Source organism: Protopterus annectens, chromosome 3.part1 (genome assembly GCF_019279795.1).
Source record: "Protopterus annectens isolate FY-2018-M chromosome 3.part1, PAN1.0, whole genome shotgun sequence".
NCBI lineage: Eukaryota > Metazoa > Chordata > Ceratodontiformes > Protopteridae > Protopterus > Protopterus annectens.
In genome coordinates this window covers 969,575,627-969,603,144 of record NC_056732.1, presented here as the reverse complement: position 1 = coordinate 969,603,144, position 27,518 = coordinate 969,575,627, and positions in this window count along the sequence as shown.

The following is a 27,518-nucleotide window of genomic DNA, read 5'->3' as shown; positions in this document are numbered from 1 at the left end:
CACCCAGTTTGGCTTTGTAAAGGGCAGATCCTGCCTTTTGAACCTGGTTGACTTTTCGAACCAGTCACTAGAGCCATTGATGAGGGCAAAGCAGTCCATACAGCCTACCTGGAGTTGGCTAAGGCCTTCGACACAATACCCCACTCAGGCATCATAGATAAGCTCAACAGCTTAAATGTAAACCCTTATGTCACTAGATGGGTTGCAAACTGGCTAAAGTACAGAACCCATAAAGTTAAAATCGCTGGAGCAATGTCAGACTCAAAGCCAGTCACAAGTGGTGTCCCACAGGGATCTGTCCTGGGACCCCTCTTGTTCGGCATTTATTTCTCAGATGTTAAAGCAAACATGGGAGGATTGTGGCTGACAAAGTTCGCAGATGACTGCAAACTAGGTGCCATAGTCGATACACCAGCGGACACATACATTCTACAAAAAGGCCTCACAGAAACGGACAACTGGTGCCAGAGTCACAGCCTTAAACTAAATGCCAAAAAATGTATAGTCATCCCCTTTTGGAAAAACAAAGTACCCACAAATTATCACATAAACAGCAACCCACTGAGTACGGAAAAAGTAATCAGAGACCTAGGGACCAAAGTCGACAGTGACCTCTCATTTGACACCCACGTTGCCAAAGTGGTTAGAAAAACATTCTACCTTGCACACCTCATCATGAAGGGATTCATATCCAGATCCAAGGATGTCATTGTACCCCTATACTCCTCCCTCATCAGACCCATGATTGAGTACAATGCCCCATTTGGTATGTACCTCACCCGGCATTTGCAACAGCTGGAGAGACCACAAAAGTACCTCACCAAGAGGATCAAGGGTCTCCAACATATGTCTTATTCTGCCAGACTAAAGAAACTTCAGCTCTATTCAGTAGCATACTGCCTGCTCAGAGGTGATCTCTGCCTGACATACAAGGCCATGTCCAATCAGGATCTGATGGACATGCTCCATCTCAAAAAATCCAAATCCATCAGGACCACGAGAGCTAAAGACTTAAACCTTGGCACAATTATGAATAGGACATGCTGGAGGGACAGATTCATAACCCAGAGGCTTCCCATGCTTTGGAACAAGATCCCAGTTCATATTAGGCAGAGCCCCTCACTGACTCTCTTCAAGAGAAATCTTGATGAGTGGATGGGAGATTGTAAGTTTACCCCAGGGGTCACATCTGTGTCAGTGCTAGACAGGGGCACAGTAAACTAATTCTATTATATAAGGGGACCTTCATTGTGTCACTACTAGACAGAGGCACAGTATTCTAAATTTATTCTGTACATTTTTGTACCATTTCATGGGGTGGCAAAAGCCACATCACTATGGCTAGGCTTACAAATGCCCCAGGGCAGATAACCTAGTACTAAACTATGAAACTATGAAACATCATCTTACAATATCCAGAAATGTGTGTGAACCAACAATAATGTCATAAACCAAATACATTGTAATCTGTATTAACTTACCATATGTTGAAACTGCCTATATAATACCTAAATGACATTATCTCTTACTTATCAGAAATTAATATGAGCTGTTGAAATACAATATCAGCAAAGACATCATTAGTATTTACTTGCCAGACGTGTGAACTCTTTAAAGGTAATACCTGCAATGACACAACTTTTAGTAACCCGAAAGTGTGAGTAGACTGTTTAGATACAAAACCAGCAATGACATCGGGCCGGATTCAGGAAGGCTTACACGGAGTTTAAGAGTAGTGTAAGCCTCCGTGTAAGCCTCCCGATCCAGGAACACCCCAAACCTCCGTGTAAGAGACAGCTAACACGTCTCTTACACGGACTGGGTGTGGAAATGCTCAATACCTCATTTGCAGCTGAAAGATATGCAAATGAGGTATCTGAGCGATCCACGAAGCAGAAACCAGTCCGTGTAACGGATGTGTTAGCTGCAGAAATGTACTCAGCTGACAACTGAGTACATTTCTGCAAAATTAAAAATGGAGCTATGTCAGCTCCAAATAAAGGGTGCATTTGTGTCATTAAGCATGCCAGTGGCCAAATATGTGGCCATTGGCATGAAAAAGTGTTGCAAAAATGTGTAATATAACTTTTTTTTTTTTTCACGGGATTGTGAGGTTTAACTGCAGTGCACACCCGCGCAAACGGGGTGTGCTACCTAAAACTGAAAACCGAAGCTTATAAGCCCACAATTGTGGGATTTATGTATCACATGTAATGTCAATGGAGGGACTTGCAGACCAAAAACAATATGGCCTCCGTTTAGTGGTTGTCGAGGGGGGGAAGCTCCGTGTAAGACATGTAACTAGTCATTACTAGGCAATCCTATGTAAATGAGGGTTACAATACTGAATCACACTGCCACATAGGTAATGAGCACTTTCTGAGTAGTGTAAGAGTTAGAGAAGGGGGAGGAACAGAGTAAGAGGTAGGTGACATCACTGGGGGGAAGGATAGATTCAAATGTACCAGATTGGAGGGCAATGTAAGGTGAAAGATGGCAGACAGACTTCAGGGAGGGAGGTGTGTCCCAACAGAACACTAGGAAAATCAAGAAACCGAAGGCTTACGCTATCCCTACACTCAAAGTTTCTTGATATACGTGCATGCGTGCGTGTGCGCGCGTGTAAGGCAGGCTCAACATATGGGAGCGTGTTGCAAACCATTTACAACTGTTTGCGTGAGCGTGCACGTGTTTAAGGCAGTGTGCGCGCGTTTTAACATGAATCAGCCTAGTTCATACCGTGTAAGGATGTGTGCACGCGTGTAACACCGTGTAGGGATGTGTGCGCGCGTTTAAGTGACTGTGAGCGTGTTTAAGCTGGTGTGCACAATGCTCCCCCTCAGGAAACAAAGAGGAAACAGGAAACAACTAAATTACAGGGAAACTGCCAGAGGATACTGCTGCAGTTAATTGTTTGAAACAATTGGAAGCAGGCAATTATGCAGGCAGACTAGAAGCCCAACCCAGCACTTAAAACACTCCAAAGAGCAGTGCAGGGTGTTTCTCACAAGAGATACTGCAAGAAAGTAAGCTATCAGAATTGAAAACTGAAAAAGCTGAACTCAGAGCAGAAATGCTAGGGGCTGCCATAGCTGTTATAATCAGGCAAAGGCGAATTGCTGAGGGTGGTGTCAATGCAGATGCCGACAGACAACCCAGAGTGAAGAGAAGGAGAAGAGTATACAGGCCCAGGGTCACCTACCATGGGTTACATGAGCTGGAGATAGTAGAGCACTACAGAGTGGACAGAGACCTTCTGCAGCAGATTGTTGAGCTGTGCAGGCCACATCTCACACACAGAACCAACAGAGGGGAACCCATCCCAGTGGAAACCAAGGTATGTGTTGGCCTAAGAATACTAGCAACAGGTACCTTCCAGAGACCAACTGGTGATATGATGGGGATATCACAGGCATCAGCCTCCAGGGTATTGCACCAGTTCCTGGATGCCATGTCAGCACATGTCGGTGATCATATATATGTCCCTAATGACCGTGAGGTTGTGGCCAGCAATATGCGTCTCTTCCAGCAAATAGCGGGATACCCTGAGGTGCTGGGTGCAATAGACTGCATGCACGTATGCATCAAAGCACCAGCTGGTGAGCGGGGTAGAGTCTACATTAACCGCAAGGGATACCCCTCCATCAACTGCCAGGTCATGTGTGATGCCCAGGGCATAATAATGAATGTGTGTGCTGGCTGCCCTGGGAGCTACCACGATTCCCACATCTGGCATCTGATGCAGCTGTACCAATCATTTGCCAGTGGGGACTTCCCACACGGGCACCTAGTGGGGGATGCAGGTTATGCACTTGAGCTGTGGCTGATGACACCCATCAGAAATGCACACACACCTGAACAGGAACGCCATAATGAGGCACACGCACAAACACGTAATGTCATAGAGCGTGTGTTTGGGCTGCTCAAGTCACGGTTCCGGTGTCTGGACACATCTGGTGGAGCCTTGCAGTACACACCAACTACATGTACCCAAATGGTCATGATATGTGCTATGCTACACAATATGATCCTGTGGAAACAGCTGCAGCAGGACCAGCACAGGGCTGGGCCTAACATCCCACCATTGCCAAGGCCACCACAGGCAGAGGGTGACTCGGAGGAGGAACAACCTGACCTTGTCCCAGTAGGCAGAAGGAGGCGTGCCCAGTATGCCCTGGCCTTGGCAAAGAGGCAACGCATAGCACATACACTTGGTCAGTAGGAACACTGGGACTGATACCCGCTATGACTCACTCATATAGTAACAGGGATGCCTAACATGACACAACCTGCTTCCAAACATGTACAGGGAGTGTAGTATGTGCATCCGACAGAGGCAGCCCTGCAGCACCACCTGAGGCATGAATGCCATGTGTTAAGTAATGTAATACCATGTACCATATGCACACCTGAGGACCTGACTAACATCCACCCACACCAATCATAAACCACAAAAAACACAAACCTCCCTCATAGGTACCACAAGCGATAGTAACCTAGATGTAATGCTACCCAATGCCAGAAGTATAAATGTGTGCAGTGTAAACGGACACAGTATAGAGAATGTAGATATCAGTGCTGTAATAGAAAACAGGGTCAAAGCCCACAGCAGCACCCTGACACTACCAGGTCACACCTCTGTCCTAATAGCAGGAACTGCCCCAGGCCTACTCTGGCAATGTGAGTGTCAAACGAAATATTACTGTCAACCTGGGTGCCCAGGACCCTGATAACCTCTTCTGTGCTTAGAGGATTGCCACCTATATGGGAACTAGGGGTAAACCTGTTGTTCCCGAAGGGTATGACTATGCATTGTTTAGCGTTTAATGTAAGGCCATGGCTCTGGCACCAGTTATCTGTGTCTATGAGACCCTTCTGAAGGATGTCTGTGTCAGATGGGTTTCCAATTATGCTTCCCAGTTTGCAGTCATCTTCAAACTTTGTCAGCCATAATCCTCCTGTGTTTGCTCGTATGTCTGAAAAGTAGATGCTGAACAAATGTGGGCCCAGGACTGAGCCCTGTGGGACACCATGTGTGACAGCTCTGGAGTGTGACATGGCACCAGCGACTTTGACCCTGTGTGTTCCGACACTTAGCCAGTTTGCAACCCATGCTGTGATGTATGGGTTCACAATAATGCTGGTGATGTTTTCAATGATACCTGAGTGGGGTATTGTGTCGAAAGCCTTTGCCAGGTCAAGGTAGGCTGTGTGGACTGCCTTGCCCACATCAATGGCCTGGGTGACTGTCCTGAAAATGTCAACCAAGTTTAAAAGGCATGATCTGCCCTTGACAAAGCCAAACTGGATTGGATCCAACGTCTGCAAGTCCCCTATGTCTTCATTTATAATTCCCATTATGATCCTCTCCATAGCTTAGCAGAACAGGCTTGTCAAGCTGATGGGATGGTAGTTTCCGGGGTTGGTGGAGGCACCTCCTTTGTGAAGTCTGTCCACCATTGCCGTATGCCACTCCTTGGGCACATATCCTGAGGTGAGGCTAAGATTAAACAGCTGCCCTAACTGCGGGTGTAATTACTCATTGAGTTCATGGAGCACACAACTGGGGACACCATCTGGTCCCATGGATAAAGTGTTTTCTGCCTTGGATAGAGCAGTTCCCACCCCAGCATTGGAGATGTTTGGGGGGCTACAATCCTCTGGTGTAGATACCACTCCAGTTGGGGGGAGGGGGGTGGAGAAATCTGCACTGGACCTGTCAGCCAGTATGTTGGCAATGTCTGTAGGTTCAGTGATATTTACATCATTCCGAACTAATTCTGAGCATATCTGGGAGTTCCCTCCCAGGTTTCAAACATAGGTAAAAATGGCCTCATGATTGTCCCTTGAGTCTTGAGTGGATTTACTCTCAAAACTCGCCTCGGTTGATTGTATGGGGGAACCCAGTGTTGTACTCAGAATGAGCAGGGGTGTCCTCCCTTCTACGGATTACGCTCTATCTTGTAGTAGCTCCTTCCTTGTGTTGTAGAGCTTGTTTATGGCTAGGGTCCACCAGACTGGATGCTTGCCTGTGGTACAAAGAGTCTTTGTTTTGTTTGGGATTGCCTGATCCATGCAGTCCTGGAGGTGCTGGTAGAAGGCATGTGTAAGTGATACAGTGGCATGGGTAATGGTGTCGGCTGGCTTGGGGGCCTTGAAAGAGACCACACCAGTCCTTAGAAATGTGAAGTTGGCATTTGAGAAGGTCATCACTGTTTGTTTTTCTATCTGGGGTGTGGGTGGGATGTGGACTCCCACTGAGATTAGTCCATGATCTGATCTCACCAATGATGGGTATACTTCTGGTGTTGAACAGTGTGACCCCATGTTCATGATGAGTTCAAGTATGTTGCCTCCACTTGTGGGGATTGGGACCAGTTGTTCCATGGCATTTGAGTGTATGAACTCTTGGAACCTTTGTGTTAGAGTGTTGTGGCTTGATTAGTGATCCCAGTCTATATGTGGATAGTTGGAATCTCCCAGTAGGATGGTGTTTGGAGATACATTTATCCCCTTCAGTGTTTGCAGGACAGCTGTGTGAGGTACCCGAGTTTGAGAGGGTGGCATGTAACATGCTACAAACTGCAGAGCAGTCTTGCCTACGGTCACTGGCACCTGGATGGTCTCTGATGCATCGTGTGTTGCCACCAACCATGAGGTGAGGGTGTCCTTGATGAATATGGACACCCAACCTCCTTTCTTGGTGTTGTCCAGATTCTGGTGCCGGAACACATGATATGAGGAACACCCGATAGTGCTGGGGTGCTGTCAGAAGCTGTGAACCAGGTTTCAGGCACAGCACAGATATCAATGTGCTACATACTGAGAAGGGCATAGAGTGTGTGCAGCTTGAGGTTGAGACCTCTGGCATTGAGCAGCATTACCCTTAGTGTCCTTCCTTTACTGTGTTCTAGGGTGGTAGGTGTAGAATCTGAATCTTGCATAAAAAAGGCACAATGGGGGTGGCAAGAGCATCATCCAAAATCCGGAAGCCCAGGGGTGACAGGTGCAAGCCATCCCTTGCAAATCAGCGTGGCCTGTCCAGCATGTTATCCCAGGCAGACAGACATTGGACCCCCCTTTGAATGACACCATAGTTTAAGCAAATTATTACAGCTGATCATCTTGTCTCTGTTTATGTGGCATCATACTTGGTGAAGGTAGGATACTGCTCAAGGTCAGGGTCATACCTGCCTGGCCTACATAATCAGAGGGATCCTCTATGTCTCTTACCATGTAGTCCAGGGAGGTACATCTCAGGTCGTTCACACCAGCATGGATAATGACTGGGTCAGACTTGTACTTGCAGTTGAGTGACCTGAGTGCTTGCATTATGTGGTGGATTCCAGTGCCCAATAGGCAGCGTACTGTGACCTCCTCCGTACTTGATCTGATGGGCGGGACGTCAGTGTGTCTGACTATGGAGTCACCTATGACAAGTGTGTCTGGCAGTGTGTTCGGCCTTAAGGGCTGTGACTGTTTGGCACACCGACTCTGTGGTCAATGTGTAACATGTGCTGTGCCCTGTGGAGGCAGTTGTGTGAGTGTCTGCTGTGGTAGTCACTGCCGGTTTGGTAGAATTCTGATGAGAGCCTCCGAGTATGTCTCTGTGTGTCTATGTGTATGATCTTACGTTGTGATAGTGCCATGTGAGACTGGATTTGTGATGTGTGTGGTTACCTTCACCTTCTCCCTGGTCTTGCTAGTCCTATGTTGAGAGAGCTCAGCCTCCACTTTGGCTATATAGTTGCATCTCTCACATGTATGTGTGTTTTATGGGAGAAGGAGAGGGTTGTCAGTGTACATGAGGCAAGTGTAACATTGCTTCAATATTCCCAGGTTCACCAGCTGAGCAGGAGAGGACACTAGCAACTGATCCCTAGACATGCTAGAAGGAATAGACAATACAATGTTGGAATACAGGGAGATATCAAGCCCCCCAAACCACATCATAGTGCTTGACTGACAATACCTACACATACACCAGTGTTTCATAGTGTCATAGTTTACTACTAGGCTATCTGCCCTAGTGCATGTGCAAGCCTAGCCATAGTGATGTGGCTATTGCCACCCCTTATAGTGGTAATAAGTGTACAGAATAGATTCTGAATATTGTGCCTCTGACGTAGTAGTGACACATTATGACCCCCTTACGTAATTGAATAACATGACTGTGCCTCTGTCTAGTCTGTGCCTCTGTCTCATATGCAGTTGTCCAGATGTCTCCTGAAGAGAGTCAGTGAGGGACTCTGTCAAACATGAACTGGGATACTCTGCTAGAGTGTGAGATGCCTCTGAGTTATGACTCTGTCCCTCCAGCATGTCCTATACATGTATGTGCTGAGGTTCAAATCCTCAGCTCTCATGGCTCTGGTGGATTTGGATTGCTTGCAGTGGAGCATGTAGACCAAATCCTGATTGGACATGGTCCTGTATGTCAGGCATAGGTCACCTGTAAGTATGCGGTATGACACTGAATAAAGCTGGATTTCCTCTATTCTGGAAGCATATGACATGTGTTGAAGAACCCTGATCTTCATGGTAGGTACTACTGGGGTCTCTCCAGCTGTTGCAACTGCTGGGTGAGGTACATACCATATGGGGCTTTGTATTCAATCATGGGCCTGATAAGGGAGAAGGATAGTGGAACAATGACCTCCTATGATCTTGATGGAAAACCCTCCATGATAAGGTGGGCAAGATAGAAAGTCTTCCTAACCACTTTGGTAACAGGGGTGTCAAAAGAGATGTCACTATCTACATGTGTCCCCAGGTGTCTGATTTGTTTTCCGTGCTCAGTGGGTTGCTGTCTATGTATTGATTTGTGGGTACTTTGTTCCTCCCAAAGGGGATGAATACACATCAGTTGCAATCAGTATCAGGCCATGCGTCTGGCACCAGCTATCCGCCTTTGTGACGGCAGTCTGTAGGATGTGTGTGCCGGCTGATGTATGCACTATGGTGCCTAGGTTGCAGTCATCTGCAAACTTTGTCAGCCACAACCCCCCTATGTTTGCTTTCACATCTGAAAGGTAAATACCAATTAAGAGGTGTCCCAGGACACATCCTTGTGGGACACCACCTGTGACTGGCTTCGAATCTGACAAGGCACCTGCAATGTTGACTTTATGGGTTCTGTTTCTTAGCCATTTTGCAACCTATCCTGTGACATATGCTGTTATATGTCAGCTGTTGAGCTTGGCTATGATGCCTGAGTGGGGTATTGTGTCACAGGCCTTAGCCAAGTGCAGGTAGGCTGTGTGGACTGGGTAGCCCTCATCAATGGCCCTACTGACAGTTTCATAGTAGTCAACTAGGTGCAAAAGGCAGGATCTGCCCTGTACAAAGCTGAACTGGGTGGGAACAAGGGTCCGTAGGTCAGCAATGTGTCTGTGTAAGAGCTCCATAATGACTCTTCCCATAGCTTTGCAGACAAGGCTGGTTAAGCTTGTGTGGTGGTAGTTGCCATGGTCTGTGTAGGCATCTCCTTTGTGGAGTGGGACCACTGTTGCTGTATGCCAGTGTTCAGGTACATATCCTGTAGCAAGACTAAGGTTAAATAGCAGTTGTATATACGGGTCCAGCTCCTTCTGGAGTTCACATAGCATGCAACCGGGGATACCAGCAGGTCCCATTGATGCTGTGTACTTGTCTTTGCTGAGTGCGGCTCTCACATGGACATCCAAGATGACAGTGAGGTTACATACAGCAGGGATAACTATCTTATTTTGGGGGTGAGGGAGAGGGTAAATCACACTGAAGCTGTCCACCGGAATGTTGCCAATATCTGTCAGGTCACTGGAATATATGTTGTTGTGTACCAACTCTGAGCATATCTGAGGGTTCCCAACCAGGTGTATGACATAACTGAAGAAAGCAGTGTGGTTACCTTCATTGTCTTTGGTGATTTATGTCCCCAAGTTGACCTTGCATGTCTTTATGAGATAATGTAGCTTTCTACTAGTGCTGATCACAGCTGTTTTCCCTTATGGAGATGTAGCTCTGTCTTGCATTAGTAATCCTCATCTGTCATACAGTTTGTTTATGGCTGGGGTCCACCAGACAGGCCACTTCCCTTTGTGGAGAGGGTCCTGTTTTTATTTGTGATTGCATGGTCCATGCTTTCTGACATGTAGCTAAGGGGAGGTCATCGTGGTTCTGCAGTTATCTTTCATCAGCATTAGAAATGACCACAACAGCCCCTGTGGGGTTTACCTCATGCAGACACATCCAGCACCTGTAAAGTCCACAACAGTACCTCACCAGGAGTATGAAAGAGCTGGAACACATGTAATGTGTCGCCTGATTAAACAGAGTGCGGCTCCACACACTGCCATGCTGTCCACCCAGATGCAAGCTGTGCCTGATGTAGAAAGCCATGTCCAAGCTGGAATCAATGCACATGCTGCACCTTGTACAATCTGAATGGCAGGGAGCTATGCACATGAGGGACCTGAACCCCAGCACTGACATACATAGGACAGGCTGTACTGCATTATCCATAAAACAGAAGCCACCCCCACGCATGAGTACACTACCAGTGCAGGTTGTATGTAGAGACACTTGTTGATTCCCCTCAACAGGAATCCTAATGAGTGGATGGGGGATGGGTAGGTTTACCCTGGGTATCAATGTTATGTCACAGGTAGACAGAGGCACAGTATACTAAACAAGACATATGTCATGGCAAACTACACTTACAATGTGTTGACGGACAAACACACTCTCCGACTAGCATTAGAAATGGCCTAGGGCACACCGGTAGTGTTCGCCAATGTACACCCATGTTGTGGAATACACTACTGATGTTGGATGAGGCTGTTGTAAGTAGTTCGCATCTGAACATAATGCAACATGGTCAGATAGGTTCATAAGTACATAGGTTTATACTAGGCTATCTTCCCTAAGGCAGGTATAAGCCTAGCACAGAGTTTGTTGGTGTACACCACCCCTTATATGGAAACAGTACTGTGCCCATTATTTTGTCATGCCTCTCTCCAGCAGTGACACAGTGACAATCCCCGGGTGAAACGTATGACCTTCCATCCACAGGTCAAGATACCTCTTGAACACAGCCAGCAAGGTGCTCTGCCTCACATGGACCGGGATTGTATTCCACAGCATAGGAGTCTCCGGTGATAACTCCATCCCTCAAACATGTCCAACGTACATCCCTGCTAAGGTGTAAGTCACTTGCACTAGTGGTTAAGGTGGATCTGCCGATTCTGAGGTGGAGCATGTCCATTAATCCCTGTTTGGACATGGCCTTGCATGTCAGGCACATGTCACCTCTAAGCAGACGGTATGTGAGTGAATAGAGTGGGAATGTCTTCAATCTGGCAGCATATGACAGCTGTTGGGGTTCCTTGATCCTTTAGGTGGGGGACATTCAGGGTGTCTCCAATTGCTGCAGATGCTGGGTGAGATACATCTAGAATAGGGCAGTCTACTTGATCACCGGTCTGATAAGTGAAGAGTACAGGGGAACAATGACCCACTAGATCTGGATGTGAATCCCATCCTGATCAGGTGGGCAATGTAGAAGGTCTAGCCACTTTAGCAATGTGAGTGTCAGAAGAACGGCAACTGTCAACCTGGGTCCCCAGGTCCATTATAACTTCCTCTGTGCTTAGAGGATTGCCACCTATATGGGGTAGCTTGGGGTTACCTTGCCTTTCCTGAAGGGTATGTCTACACATGTTGTGCACTTTGACTTCAGGCCATGGCTCTGGCACCAGCTATCAGTTACCGTGAGTCCCTTCTGAAGGATATCCATGTCTGATGCACTGTCCACTATGGCGCCCAGTGTGCAGTCATCTGCAAACATTGTCAGCCAAAGTCCTCCCATGTTGGCCTGTACTTCGGGGAAGTACATGACAAACAATAGGGGGCCAAGGACTGAGCCCTGTGTGACACCACCTGTGACCAGCCTGGAGTCTAACATAGTGCCAGCAACTCTAACCCTGTGGGTCCTGTCCTTAAGCCAGTTTGCAACCCATCTTGTGACATATGGGTTTACATTTCAGATGTTAGGGTTTTCCACAATACCTGAGTGGGGTATTGTGTTGAAAGTGTTTGCAAGGCCAAGGTAGGCTGTATGGACTGCCTTTCCCCAACAATGGCCTAAGTGACCGTTTGAAGATGTCAACCCAGTACAAAAGGCATGATCTGCCCTTGACCAAGCCAAAATGGGATGGGTACAATGTCTGCATGTCCCCTATATCTTTGTTTATGAGCTCAATTATGATTCTCTCCATAGCTTTGCAGACTAGACTTGTTAAGCTTATGGGGCAGTAATTACCATGGTCTGTAGAGGCACCGCCTTTGTGCAGATGTGCACAACTGGACCCTAACCAGGCTGTTGTGCACACTATGGAAATGTAAAGCAGTGATAGGACTAAAGCCCAGGATACTGACCACCACGGTGAAAGTACTGAACCACTACACTATACAGTAATACAGTGTTAGGTCAGTATGAACGGATGTTGAAAATTGTGCGCAAAGAATCCCATGCAAAACCTGCAGGCACAGTATACTCCCTGTTGTGTTCACACAAAAAGCATTTGGACAGTAACTACACAACATGGCACAGAACACACAACCATAAACTGGAGGTATTTGTTGAAGGTCACACTCATCCACAAATGTGATGGGCTGCAGAGTTCAACATATGGAAAGCCCACACTGGGCATGCTCACACACTTAGATAAATGAGACATCTTTCACACAACATGCCATGGGAAGGCTGAACTGGGCATGCTCACACACTTGGTCCAAATGTTACTCCTAGCAACTGTGAAAACACACCAGAGGATGCTCATTCCCCTTTCTAGACACTGATCATGTAAGCACCCTATAAGTATATCAGGAGAAAAGCAATCTCTTGGTAATCCGAATAGCGTGCTCTGCTAATGCATCTGTCTCAAATGTCAAAACATAGTTAGGTAGGGGTTTAAATCCAGCAAGTGGCAAGTGTGTGTGAAGAGAGGTAAGTATGTGTGTAAGTGTGTATGAAAGGAACATCCCTTATGGCAACTGGGAAAACACACCACAGGATGCTCATTCCACTTTCTAAACTCTGATGATGTCAGCACCCTATAAGTATATCAGGGGAAAGGAAACCTCCCAGTAATGCGAATAGCGCGCTGTGCTAATGCGTCCGTCTCTAGTGTCATAACATAGTTAGGTAGGGGTTTAAATGTGGCAAGTGTGTGTGAAGGGGGGTAAGTGTGTATGAAAAGAACATCCCTTTTGGCAACTGGGAAAACACACCACAGGATGCTCATTCCACTTTCTAAACTCTGATGATGTCAGCACCCTATGAGTATATCAGGGGAAAGGAAATCTCTCAATAATGCGAATAGCGCGCTGTGCTAATATGTCCATCTCTAGTGTCATAACATAGCTAGGTAGGGGTTTGAGTCCAGCAAGTGGCAAGTGTGTGTGAAGGGGGGTAAGTGTGTGTGTATGAAAAAGACATCCCTTTTGGCAACTGGGAAAACACACCACAGGATGCTCATTCCACTTTCTAAACTCTGATGACGTCAGCACCCTATAAGTATATCAGGGGAAAGGAAATCTCCCAGTAATGTGAATAGCGCACTGTGCTAATGCGTCCATCTCTAGTGTCATAGCATAGTTAGGTAGGGGTCTGAATCCAGCAAGTGGCAAGTGTGTGTGAAGGGGGGTAAGTGTGTATGAAAAGGACATCCCTTTTGGCAACTGGGAAAACACACCACAGGATGCTCATTCCACTTTCTAAACTCTGATGACGTCAGCACCCTATAAGTATATCAGGGGAAAGAAAATCACCCAGTAATGCGAATAGTGCGCTGCGCTAATGCGTCCGTCTCTAGTGTCATAACATAGTTAGGGAGGGGTTTGAATCCAGCAAGTGGCAAATGTGTGTAAGGTGGGGGTAAGTGTGTGTGTATGAAAAGGACATCCCTTTTGGCAACTGGGAAAACACACCACAGGATGCTCATTCCACTTTCTAAACTCTGATGATGTCAGCACCCTATAATATATCAGGGGAAAGAAAATCACCCAGTAATGCGAATAGTGCGCTGCGCTAATGCGTCCGTCTGTAGTGTCATAACATAGTTAAGTAGGGGTTTGAATCCAGCAAGTGTGTGTGTATGAAAAGGACATCCCTTTTGGCAACTGGGAAAACACACCACGGGATGCTCATTCCACTTTCTAAACTCTGATGATGTCAGCACCCTATAAGTATATCAGGGGAAAGGAAGTTTCCCAGTAATGCAAATAGCACACTGTGCTAATGCGTCCGTCTCTAGGGTCATAACATTGTTAGATAGGGTTACAAAAAAACACAAGAGGTAACTGCAGCTTCAAGAGATCAGATAACACAAATAGAGTCCAATGTTAAACACAGAAATCTGATCTCACCACTATGTAGTCAAGTAAACAGCTGAATTGCAAGTAGTAGTCCAAAAAACGATTAGTAGCCTTGATGGTAGTTTAATAATCTTCTTTAATGAAACACAGTGGGTAAAGGTAAGCGCTTTCGCATGGTCACAGCCACGCTTCTTCAGACAATGAAAAACCCCACACACAGTACTTAAATAGTGCAACAATTAAGGACCAAACCCTATATAATTAGATACATCAATTATTATTTAAAACGGCACTGTCAACAAAAGATAAAACTTCATTCAAAGTGTATACTTATAAAAACAACTAATAGGACTGATGAACAGTTCAAAGTAAAGCCTGCATATATAAATGTTTATGAAATATAATATACAAATAACAAATCATAAGTTATTCAGAAACTAAGCTTTCACACTCTTGCAAAACTAAATATTAACAACCATTACACTGAGAAAAGTTCCGGTTGTTATCGTACTAAACGAATATTCACCGGAAACAAACCAATGGCCACTAGAGCAATGTTTGTAAAGTAACTTTTTGAAAAAGAAAAACTTTTCTTTTCTTTACTTATCTATAGTGATACCAAAGGAGCTCAGTTATAGTAAACGGTATTACTGTTTCCGAATTAACTGAGGTTTTATAATATTGTACAAATGTATAAATAATCATATAACGCAGTTATAGTAAAAAACTCGATGGAGACTTAACAGCATATTTCATACATATTCCAGATATTGTATGCTCTCTCATGTAAGTCTTACTGTTCATGGTCTATCTAGATATAAAGAAGCTTAAAAATGAACTTTAAAATATGAGTGTAGCAAGTTGTCAGCGGTAACTAGCTAAGCAAAAAGTTACGTGCATAATGTAGCGATCAAGCTGACAAATTTATACTAAGTTAATTAAATTAATTAAAACCCTATATCTAATTCTCAGATGTTATATGATACAAAGTATCTGAATATGAAGTTTAAAACCATAAATGTACAAGGTTAAAAACATGTATACCTACATTAGTATCAACAATTAATATAATAGTAATAACAACCTTATGTATAGGGTTCACCCTTCATGAAGCTAGTTGCCTTACTTAAAGGACGACGTAACAGCACTATTTCTAAAAAGCTGTTTATTATATTAGAAAGTATATATAAATGTACAAAAATGTATACTTGGAATGTATATATTAAATCCATTCATTAATTGGTTTTAATCATAACTAATGATACGTATATTTATAAAAACTACAAAGGTTGCACTATAAGGATTCTATTTTTATAATAAAACTATCTAACAAATAATCAAATAATTATCTTGAAATAACAAATTTAATGAATATATAGATTTTAAGATTTAATTATTTATAAAAAATTCATAGATAATTCATATATAACTGTGTATATGTATATAGTGTCAGTATCTTTAATGTCAGAATTAATTTTTGACATTAACTTTATTTAAACCTTTCATCTAAAACATTTTTTTAAAATGGTGCCTAATAAGAATCCATAAAACTAATTATGACCATATAAATATATATATATAGATCATGCTTACCTATGAAATATAAAAAACCTGTTATGCTGATATTATAATTAGACTGCCTTATAGTTTATAGTATAACAAAACTTGATAAATTAGTCACTATAAACTCATCAGGGCTTAATGTGAACATTAACGCTTCCTATTCTTTAGTATGGGTTTGATGGATACAGAACTGTTCAAGCCAGGATAACTATGTGCATTAAACTTTAAGATCCATCTTAATTCAGCTAGAGCTAGGTTATTAATGTTATCACCACCCCTAGGATTCATAGTTACTACTTCCAACACCCTAAACAGAAAAGTGTGTTCTTTGTATTTTACTATATGTTGGGCCAGAGCATTTGTGTCTGTTTCTCTCTTTATCTCATATAAATGATCATAAAGCCGGTCAGCTAATCTCCTTTTAGTCAAACCTATATAAAAAGCCGTGCATTTTGTGCAGGTTGCTAAATATACCAAGTTTTTTGTCTGGCATGTAGCTAAAACGTTAAAATAAAAGGTAAAATCTAATGTAGGATGTATAAACATCAAGTCTGAACAGATAAATTTGCAACGATTACAATTACCACATGGAATGGTTCCCATATTTAAAGTGGGTTTCTTAACCTTTGATGCATAATCTTTACATAAAATTTGTTTTAGGTTGGAACAATTTTTGTATAGAAAAGTAGGGTAATTACCAACCAAGTTAGTTACTAAGGTATCAGTCAATAATATATTCCAGTTTCTCCGTATGATGTTTTCTAAACACTTCACATCACTAGTATATTTTATAATATAGGGCATTTTCACAGTGTTGCTAACTGTTTTATGTCTAAGAGGAACGAATTTCTTAACCACTCGTGGTGTGGGCTTTATAGAATATATGATGTTGTTCTTAATAGAGCTAACTAACTCAGTGTTATAGCCTCTATTCAAGAACAGTTGTTCTAATTTATCAGCTTCTTTCTCTAAAATTACCTTATCTTGACATAGCCTGGTTAGTCTAATAAACTGACTCTTGACTATTCCTGGGAACATATGCCTTGGGTGCATACTGCCAAATTGGAGTAGTGTGTTAGTCCAGGTTGGTTTTCTAAAAATGGAAGATGTAATTTTTCCATGTTCATTAAGTGTTAGAGAGACGTCCAAAAAATCTACTTGTTTCATGGAGGCTTCCACTGTGAATTTTAAGTAGGTAATGGTAGTTTCTAAATGATGTAAAAATTGTGTAAATTCCTCTAGGGTACCTTGCCATATTAGAAGGACATCATCTACAAATCGCTTGTAGAATTTAATTTTTTCAAAAGTAGGACTAATAAACAAATGTTCCTTTTCCCAGTTCAGGACTACTAAGTTTGCATACGTATTTGCGCATGGGGTACCCATAGCTACTCCCCATGTTTGCAAATACGTAATACCATCAAACATAAAAAGATTGTTGTTAAGCACTAAATCCAGCAGTTGGCAAATCAGGATTATTTTTTTCTGTGGAAAAGTCAGTGTCTCTAACTAGTAGCTCTCTAACAGCTTCCAGACCCAAATCATTGGGGATGGATGTGAAGAGGTTTTTTACGTCAAGAGTTATTAAAATATATTCATCAGAACCAACATCCAGTGTTACTTCTTTAAGGCTGTTCAGCAGGTCATAAGTGTCTTTTAATATAGATGGAACTACATCTACTACAGGCCTAAGAAACTTTTCAAGAGCAGTAGAAATTGTCACAGTGACCCAGTTACTGCCTGAAACTATAGGCCTAAGGGGTATAGGTACCACTTGTTTATGGATCTTTGGTAATCCTTTTATTGTGGGAATGGTTGGAAATTCAATATACAAATATTTAAATACTTCTGGGGTGATTTGCCGACACATAAGTAAGTCATGTAAAGTTGCATGTACATCAGCTATTATAGAACTAACTTTTTTCTGAGAAACAATTAAATAAGTCTCTCGATCAGACAACATACTAAGCATCAAAGAAGTATAATCCACAGTATTCATAATTATTGTTCCACCTCCTTTGTCAGCAGGTCTAAAAGTAATGTCAGAAAGCTGTTTAAATTTTCTTAAAGAGGTCATCTCATTAGATGTTAAGTTCACATAAGCTATTCTTTTCTTACTAGAAGAGAACAATTGATAGAAATCTCTCTCACAGGCTTTTAGGAAACAATCTAAGTTAAAAGATAAAGGAGGTGAGAAATCACTTTTGTACTTTAAGTTCACTGAATCAGAGTGTAATGGTTCATTACCTTGCATAACTGTAGTGTTTTTAAAATACAATTTCAGTGCTAAGTTTCTACAGAAAATGCGTAGCTCACATAACACCTCAGCTAGATTACTACATTGTGCTGGTATAAAATTCAAGCCCTTATTGATCAGACTAATATCAGATAAGCACATGTCATAATTAGATAAGTTAACAAATAAATCAGTCACATCCTTTGCCTTCGGGTCGTCCCATGTCTCTCCTCGGATATTTTCCGTTTTCTTGGCCCTCTGCTTTGCGAACGTCCTCTCCCTTGGAATTGTGATTTTATTGGATAAGGTAAAAAACGACTTGCTTCTTGAACAATTTTAGGTTTCGCACCTAATTGGTTGTCATTATATGTACTGACAAATGCTAACTGGTTAGGAGGTGGTGTAGCAGAATGAGCAGTTAGTTTAGGAAATTCAGTCTCAGTAGGGTTAACAATATTACTTTCAGCTGTGGATAAAAGCGGCATGGCTAAACTTCCAGCTGACAATGTGGCAACATCATGATGTGTAACATCATCAATAGTACGTATTGGAGAAGCTAATTTTGGTTCTCGATTTTGTGCAGTATTGTACATAGGCCAAACAAAGATCTGGCCTGTTTGAAAGTCATTATAGTCCCTCTGTAACTTTTTTAGTTTAATCTGTTTCAGCTTCTCACTGAAAGAATTTACTTGAGAGAAAATGGTTTGCAGTCTATTTTTTGCAAAGTCCGATTTATACTTGTTACACAAACTTTTATAAATTGTGTCTATTTCAGTACGTAATTTAGTTTCAAGTGGTAAAAAGTATTCATTTAAAAGTGACATGTACCTGAAGCCTTGTTCAATATTTAGGTCCTGCCACTTTTTTAGAAGAACCGGATGATTAGTTCCATAGGACGGCATACATAAGACACGCATTCCTCTGGGTACAATACGATGGTGTAAGGAAGCTTCAAGGTGCTGCCTTTGCCAGGCATACCTTTGCAGTAAATATAGTTTATCTTCAAAATCTTTGACAGTCAGATTAAAATCAGCAGTATTTTCTTCAGGTAAAATGGGTACAGAAGCGTTAACAGACCCACCTAGTTCCAAAGCCAATAAAGGGTTAGAAACATGATGTAGCAGTCCTTCTGGTATAGTTGAATAATCCCTCGACTCTGGTCTATAATCAAGCTCCACAGCTGGGGAATCCATCGCGTAGAGCAGTTACCACACCAAACAAAGGTTACAAAAAAACACAAGAGGTAACTGCAGCTTCAAGAGATCAGATAACACAAATAGAGTCCAATGTTAAACACAGAAATCTGATCTCACCACGATGTAGTCAAGTAAACAGCTGAATTGCAAGTAGTAGTCCAAAAAACGATTAGTAGCCTTGATGGTAGTTTGAAAACACACTACAGGATGCACATACCCCTTTCTAAACGATATCACAATTATGTATGGCTTTTGAGTACAGACATGCCACGTGTGTTTTGCCCACACAGAATGCCCATGTGTGCGGGTTGTCCCTCACAATAATGCATGACATTGATGAAACCAGTTATGGCAATGCACACATGATGTATGTGTGTGCCAAATACACATATGTACCCGTGACCTTCAATAGTTACCATGTGTGATGCCTGACACATGTGAATACATGGTATTTGCACAGGGTAACATTATGACTGTGGTCTTCTGTGCAGGTGCTGCATGTGGGATGTGTATATACAGTGTGAGATATAGATGCTATCAGCCTAGTAGTGAGGGATACACACCTGGTCTGGGGCATATAGTCTACATGTTGCTGATGTACAGGTGCTGCATGTTTTCACCTGTTGTGGGAGTGGTAAGATGTTACTCCACAGCAATGCAGTGACAGCATGCTAAGAACCGTTCAGCCAGGGTGTCGTAGCTACACTAATTCATTAGCATTCAGTAATATCTCAGGATCCCTGGTGAGGGTCTGATGCCAACCAAGGTCAGGGGTCTACCAGCCTGTGCCACTTGCTCAGTGATCCCTTCCATGTTCCCTATCATGTATCCCAGTGAGGGACATCCCACATCAGCTGTGGTGGCATGGACAATGACTGAGTCATATGTGTCCATGCATCTGACTGACCTGTATGTTTGTGTTATGTGGTGGACCACAGTGCTCCATGAGCATATCACTGTGACCTACACATTGTCCAGCCTGGTGAGCATGTTCTCACTGTACTGGACAATAAGGGTACCTAACACAACTGCGGCAGTAGTGTTGTATAGCTGTACAGACTGTGCTTGTTTGACACACAGGATTTGTGTGCTATGTGTTATGAGTGCTGTGTGCAGGCCTAATGTATGCCTGTGTGCCAGCTGCAGAGATGTCTGCCAGTCATGCAGGATGCTATCCTTAGGCTCCACAACTGACCTGGTGTGTTTCCATGCTTGTATTGCTGTCCGTGTAGGTCCACATCAGATTGGTATTGCTGTCACTGTAGTATTTCATGCCACCAGACAGGTTATGCCAGTACTGGGTTCAGAGTGCTTAGCCCACAGTTCGGCCATGTGTTTCCATCTCATACATGTGTTGTACATCCATGGGCAGGGGATAGGGTTGACTGTGTGCATGTGGCAGCTGTGACAGTACTACATGACACACATATCCCACAACTGTACCATAGAGGTGACTGACAACTGACCATTGCACATGCTACCATAGTATTGAGATTGCATTGGTGAGTAACAGCACATAGGGCCAATGGTGAACAAGATACATAGGTCCATAGGTTCATACAGGGATGTCTGCCCAGGGCATGTATCCCCCTATGCAGAATGTGTGGCTTTCAACATGCATTATAAATCTGTCTTGCTATGCCCTTTTCCAAGGTTAGTATACTGTGCCTCTGTCTCACAGTGACACATAAGTGATACCCAGGGTAACCCTACGAAGTCACATCCAGTCATTAATATCACTCTTGAAGACAGTCACTGAGTCAGTCTGCCTAACCTCTATTGGGATAATATTCAAGAATGAAGGGAGCCTCCAGAGTTGTGAATGTGCCCCTCCAGCATGTCCTATGCATATCACTCCTGAGGTTCAAGTCGTTCCAGCATGTATGCTGATGGGATCTGGATATTCTGAGGTGCAGCATGGCCATTAAGTGAGGGTTTGACATGGCTTTATATGTCAGGCACAGATTGCCTATGAAGAGGCAGTATGCCACCAAGTAGGGTTTGCAGTCCCCTGCGACTTGCTCAGCCACAGTACTTCCATGTTGGGCTGTACCTATGGTAAATATATGATGAACATGACAGCTCCCAGGGCTGAGCCTTGTGGGACACCACTTGTACCAGGTTGGAGGCTGACATGGCTCCAGCAAGTCTAGCCATGTGTGTTCTGCCCTTGAGCCAGTGTGCAATAACCATAGTGACATAGGGGTTAATATGTACACTGGTGAGTTTCCCTATAATGCACAAGTGGGGTATTGTATAAAAGGCTTATGCAAGGTCCAGGTAGGCTGTGTAGACCTCCTTCTCCTTGACAGTGGCCTTGGTGACTGTTACAAAGAAATCAAACAGGTTTGAGAGGCAGGATCCGCCATCAACAAAGCCAAACTGTGTATGGTGACATGTCTGTAGGTACACAATATCTAGATATGTGAGGTTCATGTTGATCCTTGCCATAGCTTTGCAGACAAAGCTAGTCAGACATATGGGATGAATAGTGTCCAGGATCCGTGAAGGCACCACCTGAATGTAGAGGGACCACTGTTGCTGTACGCCACTCTCTGGCCACATATCGTGTAGTAAGTCTGGGATTGAACAGTGGTGTTATGTCTGGGTGTAGCTCTTCTTGTGGTTCATGTAGGACACATCCTGGGACACTGTCTGGTCCCATTGATGCAGTGTTTATTGCTTTGGGAAGGGCATCTCTTACCTGAGCATCTGTGATGTCAGGGGGGGCGGCACTCTGCCACAAGACATATTTGCCCTTTCGGTGTGGTGGGGGGAGAAGGCAGCAGTGAACCTGTCCACTAGGATGATGGCAATGTCTGTGTGTTTTGTATTTGTGTGACATCTTGGATTACCTCTGAGCATATCTGGGTAGTACCACCCGGGTTCCTAACATAACTACAGACAGCCTTGTGATTATCCTCAGTGGCTTGTGGAATCTTCTCTCAAAGATGGCCTTAGACAATTGTATGGGTGCCTGTAGTTGTCTTCCAATAACCATCTGTGGTGCCTTCACATTTTGGGAGGTTGTTTTAACATGGTGGCGTCATCCTTCTATTGTATAGTGTGTTTATGGCTGGTGTCCGGCACCCAGGACATCTGCCTTTGGAGAATTGGGTCATGCTTTCATATGTGGTGTCATGATCCATGCATTCCTGAATTTGTCCATAGAATGCCTTTATACAGGTATCTGCAGTCTGGTCCATATTTCCAACAGGCCTGGGGCCTTTGAAGGTTTCCACATCATTTATGAGGGGTGTGAACTTGCTTGACATGAGCTGTTGACAGACGTGCCGCCCCCCAGACAGAGCAAGGTGAGGGTCACATTTAGCTACCTGTCGGGTGATAGAATGTGCCACATAACACAAGCACACAGGTCACTCCACAGCAGGTACAACTATGAGGCAGTCATTGTCCATGCTGGTGCAAACAACCTGAGACGTACCTCCCTGGACCACATGGAAAGAGACACAGAGGAGCTCTTACAGCACCCTCTCAAACTCAGGACTCCTACACAGCCTTCATGCTGACACAGGAGAGTATAGATTTCTCTGCAAACACCATCATACTGGGTGACATCGGATACCCAAACATAGACTGCGAACATTACACAAGCCACAATACCCAAGCTCTAGGGTTCACATAGATCAGACATTCTTCAGCTATGGAACAGGTAACCAACCTTCCCACAAGAGGGGCAGATATACTAGACCTGATCATCACAAACATGAGTACCAAATGCTCACCACTGGGAGTATATCCCTCATTGTTGCAATCAAACCATATACAAATCACACTGGAGTACTGGATCCACCACATATGCAAACCTCGAACACATCGATGTGTGTGTGGGAAATGCCCCTATTAGCAGCTGTGACAGTACAGTACAGGATGCAGATCCCCCTTTTGAAACACTGATGATGTCAGGACTCTATAACTATATTACCTGTATTAAAGCCCTCCAGTAATTTGCATAGCGCGTTCTGCTAATGCATCTTTCTCCCGTGTCATAACATAGTTAGGTAGGGGTTTGAACCCTGCAAAGAGAATGTATGTGTGTTAGTATGAGTGGGGTTTATGTGTGTGCACTATGCTGGGAGGGATAAGTGCCTTTTGCCAACTGGGAGAACACACTACAGGGTGCACATCCCTCATCCTACACACAGATGATGTTAGCACCCTCTAAGTACAGCATTAGAAAGGATTTCCACAACTACTACATATAGCACACTCTGCTAATGTGTCTGTTTCTACTGACATAAAGCAGTTAGGTATGGGTTTGAATCTTGCAAATGGAAAGTATGTGTTTTACTGTGGGTGGGATTAGTGTGTGTGCACAATGATGGGGGTGGGATGTGGCTTTTGCCACATGGGGCTATGCACTGCAGGGTGCTCATTACCCTTAACAAGCAGTGATGGTGACAGCACCCTATACAAACAAAACTACAAAAGAGAAGGTGGTGGCACCAATAACACATGTAAGGTAACACTTTTTCAAGTAATGTCCACAAAACAAAGTAGGATAATCAAACAATTCTTTCATTCTATACAAACAACATGACACCAGACAACTGTCAGTACTCAGTATAGTGTTACATGCTACTGTAACACGCACATGTACCAGAATATACCTAGATAGTGTTTTGAAGCCTGTATGTGGCAAGTGTGTGGATGTGGGAAGTGTCTGTGTGTGCATTTCCGTATGGGAAACATGTTTGATGTGGCAATCAGGGCACCACAGTACCTGATGCACATTACATCTTTAAACTGATGAGGTTGCCTGCACCCTGTGAGTACAGGTAGAGAAGAGGAAGTGAGTAGTAAACAACATAGTGCACTTCTCAAATGTGTACTTGTCATGTATCGACAGCTACTCATGTAGGGTAATAAATTATGGGAATGGCAGGTGAGCGTGTGCATGTGTGTGGGTAGCAGGGTGTGTATAAATGCATGTGTGACAGAACAGATACATATAGCTGAATCTACATAACAGCACATGATGCGCATTCCCATGGTCAATGTCAGCATGTGATGGTGTGCAGCTGGTACACTTTGGTAAGTAGTATGGGTGCAGATAACAATTGAGGACATTCATACAGTTACTGCAGCAGGACTGCTGGGATATACACACAATCATACTGGAACACTGAACAGTTACAAACATGTTACTACTTATACACATCTATGTGGTCACCCTGTGCATCAGCAACGTGTATACCTTTTCCTGCACCAATGTTGTAGTATGCAGGAGGTGGCACAGTGTCATCATATGCACAGGGTGTGGGTTAGGTATGCCCAAGCCAGCCACTGGTGACACCAATTGACATGTGTGTGTATGTGTGTTTGTGAGGGGCAGCAGTACAGGGTGGACCAGTGTTGGTGCAGTGTGTGTGTGTATGTGTTTGCCCTAGGTGTTCGGTTTCTGCATGTGTGTAAGCACGCACACAGTCACACATAATGGCTGCCATGTACAGGGTTTTGTGGACAGCCACAGACTGCACCTGTCAGGTCATCCAGATCAGTGTCTGTGGGCACGGACACGGTACCTGTGCCTGTCAGGGGTGCTACGGGCCGTATCCGGTACTAACCCAGACTGGGTACTGTCGTCAGAAGCAGGGGTGTGCTGACTGGACACAGTTACCTGTTGGGACTGTCCAGAGCCACGTGCATGTGGTCTCCTGGGGCATCCTGATGACAGCACAGACCCAGCATTGCTGGGGCTGGTGCTGGCACTTGAGGTGCGTGAGTGGGCCTGTTGTCGTCCGCGGCCACTGCCAGCTGGTGCTGTTGCTGGCATACGGCCACGTCGACGTCGCAAATGCACACCATCGCCCTGGCCCATGGACATCTGGCTGTGGAGCAGCTGTTCTATGCCCCCACAACGTCTGTCAATGACATCTGTGAGGTTACGGATAGCATTTGCAACGTCACGCATGCCGTCTGTCATGGCTGTGCGACATGCTCTCAGCTCCCTCAGACCCTGTCTGGTGTACCTTTCCATACGTGCCTGTGCCTGCATGACAGTTCTGAACATAGTGGAGGTTGACATACCTCCTTGGGCACGTCGGCCAGAGGCAGTACGGCCACGGATGCCCCCACGAGAACCCATGGGCGACTGTCTGTGTGGTACCATTGGAGGACCCTGCTCATGGCTGCCTTGTGGGGATGCATGTACCACAGGTACCACATTACCCTGATCTATGCCCACTGCAGACTGTCCATCACCTAGGGACAATGGGGACAAAGGATGTAACGGCAGGATGACTGTGCGCATTGACGGGGTTGACAGCTGTGTACTGTCAATTGGCTGACCAATGGTAGACCCAGACACACCTTCCTGCACCATTACAGACATTTCATCATCATCAGTACCTGGGGCACAAGATTCAGGTTCCCTGCTGCAGGTCACCAGAGCAGCACCAGAACCTATAGGAGGAAAACAGGGAACACAGATTACAATCCCAACACATATTTGACAGAGATGCACTTCAATACTAATGCACACATTCAGAAATGGACACATGCACTCATGGACACTAACACACATGCACACATGGGCACAGGCACACTCGCACACATGCACACCCCACAGTAAACACACACATCAGTACTGTGTTACACTACTCTTAATTTAGTACAACTGGTATTACAGTTATTATTAACACACTCACCAGCATGTCTACTACAGCGTTACAGTACTCTTACTAGTATTATAAATTGTTTATCGGGTAATGTTAAGAACACTCACCAGCATGTATGGCCTGCCTCGTTGCTAGATGGGAGGGACCTGGAAGTGTGAAGAGAGTAATGTCAGTGAGCACAAGTGTGCCATTTGTTTTGCACATGATACAGTACAGTAGTACACTAGTTTCCTTATACACATCAGCTGCTCATAATGTCTGTATCACACATGCACAATTACATATCATGATGACATATACATACCACATGCACACCTTATGCGTGCATGAAGTAACAGTGTACAGAACGATCATATGTACATACCAGGAGTTAACTCTAATCTCACCCTTACCTCTCTTCAGACGACAGCTCAAACTGTACTTCCAGAACCACTGGCTTTGTTCTTGTTGGACTCCAGGCTAATGTCCCTCTCCCCACCCTCTCTTTACCTTTAACCCCCTCATTGTGCATAAAAACTAGCTTCTACCCTGTTTCTTTCACCTTGATGTCCTTCTATGCTCTGACCTACTTCTCCCATCCCTCCCACCTCCTCTTGACTGTCTTCCTTCTTTTCCTCACTTCCCTTCTTGACCCCTGCCTCTTCCCTGTTATTTTATCTTTCATACTCCTTCTACATCTCTACCCTTCTGAGTCCTAAGTATTATCTATATGGCTCTTGCCTTATTGCATAACCGTTATGCTTTAGGTAGAATTGCTTTGAAACCGACAGTACATTGTGTATGACTCTAAACTGTTTGAGTTCCTTAAATGTATGTTGATTTAATTAACAGGCTGGTGTATATTTCTATTCTGTTGGCTGTCTGTATTAACAACTTGTCTGTCTGCCTTTATTATGTTATGTGTGGAGATTTTCTCCCCAGGCCTCTACTGAAAGTGGACATATATCCAGCTAGACTATCTTGGTCAACAAATGTAACAGTAATAACAATAAATAAATATGGCATCTTACCTGCATGCATGGTGTCTTGCTGCTGTGTGGATCCAACCTCCATCATGATGCATGACTGCTGTTGTTGTTCTGGGGCTGGATCCACAACACTTAGCAGTAGCCCCTCCTGTCTGGTGAGGGGGGGATGTGTGGCCACCCCCCCACCTGTGGCAACCTGTTGCCTGCGGATATCTGCAGCACGCTGGTGGACATTTCTAATCAAATCACTGCAGTGATGTCTCACCTGCTCATATGTCCTATTATGCATGCCAACATCATTTATCCTGCTAAGTGGGTTTTGCCACAGTGCAGACCTCTCCTGCTGATTCTGGGTGGTGCGTGAGAACAGGATGGCATAGTCACGCACCAGGCTCTGGTGAATCACGTCATCTTCTGCAGCAGAATATGCTGGGTTCCTTTTGGAGCCATGTCGATCTGGAAAGGTACACAAACAGGTTATCAGCATAGTATCTCAGCAATACATGGTACACATTCTATACAGGGAGTATTAAATGGTCCTTATTACTGCTTGGTT